Here is a 12,035-nt window from a genome sequence, read left to right on the forward strand (position 1 = left end):
TCCCTTTGGCCATGATTATAAGTTTCCTGAGGGCACCCCCCAGTCATGTGGAACTGTTAATCAATTAAACGTCTTTTCTTTATAAATTACCCAGTCTCGGGTATGTCTTCATTAGCAGCATGAGATGGAACCAATACAGTAAATTGGTACCAGGAGTGGGGTGCAGCTATAAGGATACCGAAAAATGTGGGAACAACTTTGGAACTGGGTAACGGGCAGAGGATGGAACAGTTTGGAGGGCTCAGAAGAAGATGGAAAGAATGTGGGAAACTTTGGAACTTCCTAGAGACTTGGATGGCACAGAAGACACAAAGATGTGGGAAACTTTGGAACTTCCTAGAGACTTGGAGGGCTCAGAAGACAGAAGGATGTGGGCAACTTTGGAACTCACTACATACTTGTTGGAAAGCCTTGACCAAAATTCTAATAGTGATATGGACAATAAAGTCCAGGCTGAGGTGGTCTCAGATGGAGATGAGGAACTTTTTGGGAACTGGAGTAAATGTCACTCTTGCTATGCACATAGACTGGTGGCATTTTGCCCCTGCTCTAGAGATCTGTAGAACTTTGAACTTGAGAAAGATTTTTTTTTTTTTTGTATCAGGCTGAAGAAGTTTCTAAGCAGCAAAGTATTCAAGAGAAAGCAGAACATAAAAGTTTATAAAATGTGCAGCCTGAGGATGTAATAGAAAAGAAAAACCCGTTTTCTGAGGAGAAATTCAAGCCTGCTGCAGAAATTTGCATAAGTAACAAGGAGCTGAATGTTAATCACCAAAAGAGTAGGAAAAATGTCTCCAGGGCATGTCAGAAACCTTCACAGCAGCCTCTCTCAACATGGGCCCAGAGGTCTAGGAGGAAAAATGGTTTAATGGGTCCCCCTGTTATGTGCAGCCTCGGTACTTGGTGCTCTGCATCCAAGCTGCTCCAGCTGTGGTTAATAGGGGCCAAAGTACAGCTTAGGCCATTGCTTCAGAGGATGCAAGCTCCAAGCATAGGCCGTTTCCATGTGGTGTTGAGCCTGCGGGTGCACAGAAGTCAAGAATTGAGGTTTGGGAACCTCTACCTAGATTTAAAAGGGTGTATGAAAAAGTATGGATGTCCAGGCAGGAGTTTGCTGCAGAGGTGGGGCCTTCATGGAGGAGTTCTGCTAGGGCAGTAGAGGAAGGAAATGTGAGGCATACCCTTGTATCAATAGCCTAATTAATCAAGTGGTAAAAAGGACATCAGAGATTGGAGATCAACTTAATGAAATAAGCCATGAAGACAAGATCAGAGAAAAAAGAATGAAGAGGAATGAACAGAGCCTCCAAGAAATAAGGGACTATGTGAAAAGACCAAACCTACATTTGATTGGTGTACCTGAAAGTGATTGGGAGAATGGAACCAAGTTGGAAAACACAGTTCAGGATATATCCAGGAGAACTTTCCCAACCTAGCAAGGCAGGCCAACATTCAAATTCAGGAAATACAGAGAACACCACAAAGATACTCCTCAAGAAGAGCAACGCAAAGAAACATAATCATCAGATTCAACAAGGTTGAAATGAAGGAAAAAATGTTAAGGGCAGCCAGAGAGAAAGGTCGGGTTATCCACAAAGGGAAACCCATCAGATTAACAGATCTCTCTGCACAAACCCGACAAGCCAGAAAAGCATGGGCGGCCAGTATTCAACATTCTTAAAGAAAAGAATTTTCAACCCAGAATTTCATATCCAGTCAAAGTAAGCTTTATAAGTGAAGTAGAAATAAAATCCTTTACAGACAAGCAAATGCTGAGGGATTTTATCACCACCAGGTCTGCCTTACATGAGCTTCAGAAGGAAGCACTTTATAGGGAAAGGAAAAACTGGTAACAGCCACTGCAAAAACATACCAAAATGTAAAGACCATTGACACTATGAGGAAACTGCATCAACTAATGGGAAAAATAACCAGCTAGTATCATAATGACAGGATCACATTTACACATAACAATATTAACCTTAAATGTAAATGGGCTAAATTACTCAATTAAATTTCTCAACTAAATTAAATTCTTCAAACTAAATTAAATTAAATTCCTCAACTAAATTCCTCAATTAAAAGACACAGACTGGCAAATTGGATAAAGAGTCAAGACCCATTGGTGTGCTGTATTCAGGAGACCTATCTCATGTGCACACATAGGCTCAAAATAAAGGGATGGAGGAAGATTTACCAAGGAAATGGAAAGCAAAAAAACAAACAAACAACAAAAGCAGGGATAGCAATCCTAGTCTCTCATAAAACAGACTTTAAACCAACAAAAAGCAAAAAAGACAAAGGAGAGCATTTTATAATGGTAGGGGGATCAAAGGATCAATGCAATAAGAGTGAACTATACTAAATATATATGCACCCAATGCAGGAACACCCAGATTCATAAAGCAAGTTCTTAGAGACCTAAGAAGAGACTTAGACTGCCACACAGTAATAATGGAAGACTTTAACACCCCACTGTCAATATTAGATAGATCAATGAGACAGAAAATTAACAAAGATATTCAGGACTTGAACTCAGTTCTGGACAAAGCTGACCTAATAGACATCTACAGAACTCTCCACCCCAAATCAACAGAATGTACATTCTTCTCAGCACCACATCACACTTATTCTAAATTGACCACATAATTGGAAGTAAAATACTCCACAGCAAATGCAAAAGAATGGAAATAGTAAAAAGCAGTCTCAAAGATGGCCAAATAGGAACAGCTGCAGCCTCCAGCTCCCAGCGTGAGTGACACAGAAGATGGGTGATTTCTGCATTTTCAACTGAGGTACCAGGTTCATCTCACTGGGTCGTGTCGGACAATTGGAACTGGTCCATGGGTGCAGCCCGACCAGCCAGAGCTGAAGCAGGGTGAGGCATCGCCTCACCTGGGAAGTGCAAGGGGGAAGGGAATTCCTTTTCCTAGTCAAAGGAAATTGAGACACACAACACCTGGAAAATCAGGTAACTCCAACCCTAATACTGCACTTTACCAAGGGTCTTAGCAAACGGCACACCAGGAGATTATATCCCACACCTGGCCCAGAGGGTCCCACACCCACGGAACCTGCCTCATTGCTAGGACAGCAGTCTGAGATCTAACTGCAAGGTGGTGGCGAGGCTGGGGAAGGGGCGCCCACCATTGCGGAGGCTTAAGTAGGTAAACAAAGCCATGGGAAGCTCAAATTGAGTGAAGCCCACCGCATTTCAAGGAGGCTGGCCTGCCTCTGTAGAATCCTCCTCTGGGGACAGGGCATAGCTAAACAAAAAGCAGCAGAAACTTCCACAGAGGTAAATGCCCCTGTCTGACAGTGTTGAAGAGAGCGGTGGATCTCCCAGCATGGAGGCTGAGATCTGAGAATGGACAGACTGTCTGCTCAAGTGTGTCCCTGAACCCTGAGTAGCCTAACTGGGAGATATCTCCCACTAGGTGCAGACCAACACCTCACACCTCACTTGGTGGGGTACACCCCTGAGAGGAAGCTTCCAGAGCAAGAATCAGACTGCAACACTCGCTGTGCAGCAATATTCTATCTTCTGCAGCCTCCGCTGCTGATACCCAGGCAAACAGTGTCTGGAGTGAACCTCAAGCAAACTCCAACAGACCTACAGCTGAGGGTCCTGACTGTTAGAAGGAAAACTAACAAACAGAAAGGACACCCATACCAAAACCCCATCAGTACATCACCATCATCAAAGAGCAAAGGCAGATAAAACCACAAAGATGGGGAAAAAGCAGTGCAGAAAAGCTGGAAATTCAAAAAATCAGGGTGCATCTCCCCCTCCAAAGGAACGCAGCTCATTGCCAGCAACAGAACAAACCTGGATGGAGAATGACTTTGACGAGTTGAGAGAAGAAGGCTTCAGTCAATCAAACTTCTCAGAGCTAAAGGAGGAACTACATACCTAGTGCAAAGAAATTAAAAATCTTGAAAAAAGAATGGATGAATGGATAACTAGAATAATCAATGCAGAGAAGGCCATAAATGAACTGACAGAGATAAAAACCATGACACAAGAAGTACGTGACAAATACACAAGCTTCCGTAACTGACTCGATCAACTGGAAGAAAGAGTATCAGCGATTGAGGATCAAATGAATGACATGAAGCTAGAAGAGACGTCTAAAGAAAAAAGAGGAAAAAGAAATGAACAAAGCCTTCAAGCAGTATAGGATTATGTGAAAAGACCAAATCTACATCTGATTGGGGTGCCTGAAAGTGAGGGGGGAAATGGAACCAAATTGGAAAACACTCTGCAGGATATCATTCAGGAGAACTTCCCCAACCTAGTAAGGCAGGCCAACATTCAAAGCCAGGAAATACAGAGAACGCCACAAACATACTCCTCGAGAGGAGCAAGTCCAAGACACATAATTGTCAGATTCACCAAAGTTGAAATGAAGGAAAAAATGTTAAGGGCAGCCAGAGAGAAAGGTCGAGTTATACACAAAGGGAAACCCATCAGACTAACAGCAGATCTCTCAGCAGAAACTCTCCACAGTAGAAGAAGGTGGGGGCCAAGATTCAACATTCTTAAAGAAAAGAATTTTCAACCCAGAATTTCATATCCAGCCAAACTAAGTTTCATAAGTGAAGGAGAAATAAAATCCTTTACAGACAAGCAAATGCCTAGATCTTGTAGGCCTCCCTACAAGAGATGCTGAAGGAAGCACTAAACATGGAAAGGAACAACAGGTACCAGCCATTGCAAAAACATGTCAAAATGTAAAGTCCATTGATACTAGGAAGAAACTGCATCAACTAACGAGCAAAATAACCAGCTAATATCATAATGACAGGATCAAGTTTACATAACAATATTAAGCTTAAATGTAAATGGACTAAATGGTCAAATTAAAAGACACAGACTGGCAAATTGGATAAAGAGTCAAGACCCATCAGTTTGCTGTATTCAGGAGACCCATCTCACATGCAGAGACACACATAGGCTCAAAATAAAGGGATGGAGGAAGATCTACCAAGCAAATGGAAAAAAAAAAAAAAAAAGCAGGGGTTGCAATACTAGTCTCTGATAAAACAGACTTTAAACCATCAAAGATCAAAAGAGACAAAGAAAGCCGTTACATAATGGTAAAGGGATCAATTCATCAGGAAGAGTTAACTATCCTAAATATATATGCACCCAATACAGGAGCACCCAGATTCATAAAGCAAGTCCTTAGAGATTTACAAAGAGACTTAGACTCCCATACAATAATACTGGGAGACTTTAACACCCCACTGTCAACATTAGGCAGATCAATGAGACAGAAAGTCAACAAGGATATCCAGGAATTGAACTCAACTCTGCACCAAGCAGACCTAATAGACATCTACAGAACTCTCCACTCCAAATCAACAGAATATACATTCTCCTCAGCACCACATTGCACTTATTCCAAAATTGACCACATAGTTGAAAGTAAAGCACTCCTCAGCAAATGTAAAAGAACAGAAATTATAACAAACTGTCTCTCAGATCACAGTGCAATCAAACTAGAACTCAGGACTAAGAAACTCAATCAAAACCGCTCAATGACATGGAAACAGAACAACCTGCTCCTGAATGACTACTGGGTATATAACAAAATGAAGGCAGAAATAAAGATGTTCTTTGAAATCAATGAGAACAAAGATACAACATACCAGAATATCTAGGACACATTTAAAGCAGTGTATAGAGGGAGATTTATAGCACTAAATGCCCACAAGAGAAAGCAGGAAAGATCTAAAATTGACACCCTAACATCACAATTAAAAGAACTAGAGAAGCAAGAGCAAACAAATTCCAAAGCTAGTAGAAGGCAAGAAATAACAAAGATCCAGAGCAGAACTGAAGGCGATAAAGACACAACCCCCCCCCCCCCAAAAATGAATGAAGCCAGGAGCTGGTTTTTTGAAAAGGTCAACAAAATTGATAGACTATTAGCAAGACTAATATGGAAGAAAAGAGAGAAGGCTCAAATAGATGCAATAAAAAATGATAAAGGGGATATCACCACCGAACCCACAGAAATACAAACTACCATCAGAGAATACTATAAACACCTCTACACAAATAAACTAGAAAACCTAGAAGAAATGGATAATTTCCTGGACACTTACACTTTCCCAAGACTAAACCAGGAAAAAGTTGAATCCCTGAATAGACCAATAGCAGGCTCTGAAATTGAGGCAATAATTAATAGCCTACCAACCAAAAAAAGTCCAGGACCAGATGGATTCACAGCCAAATTCTACCAAAGGTACAAGGAGGAGTTGGTACCATTCCTTCTGAAACTATTCCAATCAATAGAAAAAGAGGGAATCCTCCCTAACTCATTTTATGAGGCCAACATCATCCTGATACCAAAGCCTGGCAGAGATACAACAAAAAAAGAGAATTTTAGACCCATATCCCTGATGAACATCGATGCAAAAATCCTCAATAAAATACTGGCAAACTGAATCCAGCAGTATATCGAAAAGCTTATCCACCATGATCAAGTGGGCTTCATCCCTGGGATGCAAGGCTGGTGCAACATACACAAATCAATAAACATAATCCAGCATATAACAGAACCAAAGACAAAAACCACATGATTATCTCAATAGATGCAGAAAAGGCCTTTGACAAAATTCAACAGCCCTTCATGCTAAAAACTCTCAATAAATTCGGTATTGATGGAATGTATCTCAAAATAATACAAGCTATTTGTGACAAACCTGCAGCCAATATCATACTGAATCGGCAAAAACTGGAACATTCCCTTTGAAAACTGGCACAAGACAGGGATGCCCTCTCTCACCACTCCTATTCAACATAGTGTTGGAAGTTCTGGCTAGGGCAATTAGGCAAGAGAAAGAAATCAAGGGTATTCAGTTAGGAAAAGAAGAAGTCAAATTGTCCCTGTTTGCAGATGACATGATTGTATATTTAGAAAACCCCGTTGTCTCAGCCCAAAATCTCCTTAAGCTGATAAGCAACTTCAGCAAAGTCTCAGGATACAAAATCAAGGTGCAAAAATCACAAGCATTCTTATATACCAGTGACAGACAAACAGAGAGCCAAATCATGAATGAACTCCCATTCACAATAGCTTCAAAGAGAATAAAAACCTAGGAATCCAACTTACAAGGGATGTAAAGGACCTCTTCAAGGAGAACTAGAAACCACTGCTCAGTGAAATAAAAGAGGACACAATCAAATGGAAGAACATACCATGCTCATGGATAGGAAGAATCCATATTGTGAAAATGGCCATACTGCCCAAGGTAATTTATAGATTCAATGCCATCCCCATTAAGCTACCAATGACTTTCTTCACAGAACTGGAAAAAACTACTTTAAAGTTCATATGGAACCAAATAAGAGCCCGCATCGCCAAGACAATCCTAAGTCAAAAGAACAAAGCTGGAGGCATCATACTACCTGACTTCAAACTATACTACAAGGCTACAGTAACCAAAACACCAGGGTACTGGTACCAAAACAGAGATATAGACCAATGGAACAGAACAGAATTCTCAGAAACAATACCACACATCTACAGCCATCTGATCTTTGATAAACCTGAGAAAAACAAGAAACGGGGAAAGGATTCCCTATTTAATAAATGGTGCTGGGAAAATTGCCTAGCCACAAGTAGAAAGCTGTAACTGGAATCTTTCCTTACTCCTTATACGAAAATTAATTCAAGATGGATTAGAGACTTAAATGTTAGACCTAAAACCATAAAATCCCTAGAAGAAAACCTAAGTAATACCATTCAGGACATAGGCATGGGCAAGGACTTCATGTCTAAAACACCTAAAGCAAAGGCAACAAAAGCCAAAATTGACAAATGGGATATAATTAAACTAAAGAGTTTCTGCACTGCAAAAGAAACTACCATCAGAGTGAACAGGCAACCTACAGAATGGGAGAAAATTTTTGCAATCTACTCATCTGACAAAGGGCTAATATCCAGAACCTATAAAGAATTCAATCCAATTTACAAGAAAAAAACAAACAACCCTATCAAAAAGTAGGCAAAGGATATGAACAGACACTTCTCAAAAGAAGACATTCATACAGCCAACAGACATATGAAAAAATGTCATCATCACTCTCTATTGGAGAAATGCAATTCAAAACCACAATGAGATACCATCTCACACCAGTTAGAATGGCAACCATTAGAAAATCAGGAAACAACAGGTGCTGGAGAGGATGTGGAGAAATAGGAACACTTTTACACTGTTGGTGGGATTGTAAACTAGTTCAACCATTATGGAAAACAGTATGGCGATTCCTCAAGGATCTAGAACTAGATGTACCATATGACCCAGCCATCCCATTACTGGGTATATACCCAAAGGATTATAAATCATGCTGCTATAAAGACACATGCACACGTATGTTTATTGCGGTACTATTCACAATAGCAAAGACTTGGAATCACCCCAAATGTCCATCAGTGACAGACTGGATTAAGAAAATGTGGCACATATACACCATGGAATACTATGCAGCCATAAAAAAGGATGAGTTTGTGTCCTTTATAGGGACATGGATGCAGCTGGAAACCATCATTCTTAGCAAACTATCACAAGAACAGAAAACCAAACACTGCATGTTCTCATTCATAGGTGGGAACTGAACAATGAGATCACTTGGACTCGGGAAGGGGAACATCACACACCGGGGCCTATCATGGGGAGGGGGGAGGGTGGAGAGATTGCACTGGGAGTTATACTTGATGTAAATGACGAGTTGATGGGTGCTGACGAGTTGATGGGTGCAGCACAGCAACATGGCACAAGTATACATATGTAACAAACCTGCATGTTATGCACATGTACCCAAGAACTTAAAGTATAATAATAATAATAATAATAAAAGAAACACGCACATGTATGTTTATTGTGGCACTATTCACAATAGCAAAGACTTGGAATCAACCCAAATATCCATCAGTGACAGACTGGATTAAGAAAAGTGGCACATATACACCATGGAATACTATGCAGCCATAGAAAAGGATGAGTTTGTGTCCTTTGTAGGCACATGGATGCAGCTGGAAACCATCATTCTCAGCAAACTATTGCAAGAACAGAAAACCAAATACCGCATGTTCTCACTAGTAGGTGGGAATTGAACTATAAGATCACTTGGACATGGGAAGTTGAACATCACACACCAGGTCCTATGTGGGGAGGGGTGGGGGGGGAAGGATAGCATTAGGAGATATACCTAATGTCAATGATAAGTTAATGGGTGCAGCACACCAACATCCACATGTATATATATGTAACAAACCTGCATGTTGTGCACGTGTACCCTAGAACTTAAAGTATTAAAAAAAAAAAAGTCTCTCAGATGATAGTGCAATCAAATTAGATCTCACTGTTAAGAAACTCACTCAAAAACCACACATTTGTATGGAAACTGAACAACCTCCTGCTGAATGACTACTGGGTAAATAATGAAATTAAGGCAGAAATAAATGAGTTCATTGAAACCAATGAGAACAAAGACACAATGTGTCAGAATCTCTGGGACACAGTTAAAGCAGTGTTTAGAGGGAAATTTATAGCACTAAATGCCCACATGAGAAAGTGGAAAAGATCTAAAATTGACACCCTAACATCACAATTAAAAGAACTAGAGAAGCAACTGGGCTTGGTGGTTCATACCTGTAATCTCAACCCTTTGGGAGGCCGAGGTGGATGGATCACAAGGTCAAGAGATTGAGACCATTCTGGTCAACATGGTGAAACTCCATCTCTACTAAAAATAGAAAAAATTAGCTGGATGTGGTGGCAGACGCCTGTGGTCCCAGCTACTCGGGCGGCTGAGGCAGGAGAATCACTTGAACCTGGGAGGAGGAGGTTGCAGTGAGCTGGGATTGTGCCACTGCACTCCAGCCTGGTGACAGAGTGAGACTCTGTCGAAAACCAAACCAAACCAAACCAAAACAAAACAAACAAACAAACAAACAAACCAAAAAGAACTAGAGAAGCAAGAGCAAACAAATTCAAAAGCTAGCAGAAGACAAGAAATAACTAAGATCAGAGCAGAACTGAAGGAGATAAAAACACACAAAACCCTTAAAAAAATCAATGAATCCAGGAGCTGGTTTTTTTTTTTTTTTTTTTTAAACAATAACAAAATAGATTGACCACTAGCCAGACTACTAAAGAAGAAAAGAGAGAAGAATTAAATAGATTCAATAAAAAATGATAAAGAGGATATCTCCACTAGTCCCACAGAAATACAAACTACCATCAGAGAATACTATAAACACCTCTATGCAGCTAAACTAGAAAATCTAGAAGAAATGGATACATTCCTGGACACATACACCCTCCCAAGACTAAACAAGGAGGAAGTTGAATCCCTGAATAGACCAATAAAAAGTTCTAAAATTGAGGCAGCCCAGGACCAGATGGATTCACAGCCAAATTCTATCAGAGGTACAAAGAGTAACTGGTAACATTCCTTCTGAAACTATTCCCAATAATAGAAAAAGCGGGACTCCTCCATAACTCATTTTATGAGGCCAGCATCATTCTGATACGAAAACCAGGCAGAGGTACAACAAAAAAGAAAATTTCAGGCCAATATCCCTGATGAACATTGGTGTGAAAATCCTCAATAAAATACTGGCAAACTGATACAGCAGCACATTAAAAAGCTTATCCACCACAGTCAAGTTGGCTTCATCCCTGGGATGCACGACTGGTTCAACATATGCAAATCATCAAATGTAATCCATCACATAAACAGAACCAATGTCAAAAACCACATGATTATCTCAATAGGTCCAGTAAAGGCCTTTGATAAAATTCAACACCTCTTCATGCTAAAAACACTCAATAAATTAGGTATTGATGAAACATATCTCAAAATAATAAGAGCTATTTATGACAAACCCATAGCTAATATCATACTGAATGGACAAAAACTGGAAGCATTCCGTTTGAAAACTGGCACAAGGCAAGGATGCCCTCTCTCACCACTCCTATTCAACATAGTATTGGAAGTTCTGGCCAGGGCAATCAGGCAAGAGAAGTAAATAAAGAGTGTTCAAATAGGAAGCGAGGAAGTCAAATTCTCTCTGTTTGCAGATGACGTGATTGTATATTTAGAAAACTCCATTGTCTCAGCCCCAAACCTCCCTTAACTGATAAGCAACTTCAACAAAGTCTCAGGATACAAATCAATGTGCAAAAATCACAAGTATTCCTATATACCAATAATAGACAAGCAGAGAGCCAAATCATGAGTGAACTCCCATTCACAATTGCTACAAAGAGAATAAAATACCTAGGAAAACAATTTACAAAGGATGTGAGGGACCTCTTCAAGGAGAACTACAAACCACTGCTCAAGGAAATAAGAGAGGACACAAACAAATGGACATTCCATGCTCATGGATAGGAAGAATCAATATCATGAAAATGGACATACTGTCCTAAGTAATTTATAGATTCAATACTTTCCCCATCAAGCTACCATTGACTTTCATCACAGAATTAGAAAAAACTACTTTAAAGTTCATGTGGAACCAAAAAAGAGCCCACATTGCCAAGACAATCCCAAGCTAAAAGAACAAAGCTGGAGGCATCACGCTACCTGACTTCAAACTATATTACAAGGCTACAGTAACTAAAACAGCATGGTACTGGTACCAAAACAGAGATATAGACCAATGGAACATAACAGAGCCCTCAGAAATAACACCACACACTTACAACCATCTCATCTTTGACAAACCTGATAAAAACAAGAAAAGGGGAAAGGATTCCCTATTTAATAAATGGTGTTGGGAAGACTGGCTAGCCATATGCAGAAAACTGAAGCTGGATCGCTTTCTTATGCCTTATACAAAAATTAATTCAAGATGGGTTAAAGACTTAAAAGTAAGACGTAAAACCATAAAAACTCTAGAAGAAAACCTAGGCCGTACCATTCAGGACACAGGCATGGGCAAAGACTTCATGACCAGAACACCAAAAGCAACAGTAACAAAAACCAAAATTGACAACTGGAATATAATTAA

Source organism: Papio anubis, chromosome 6 (assembly GCF_008728515.1).
Source record: "Papio anubis isolate 15944 chromosome 6, Panubis1.0, whole genome shotgun sequence".
NCBI classification, from domain to species: Eukaryota; Metazoa; Chordata; class Mammalia; order Primates; family Cercopithecidae; genus Papio; species Papio anubis.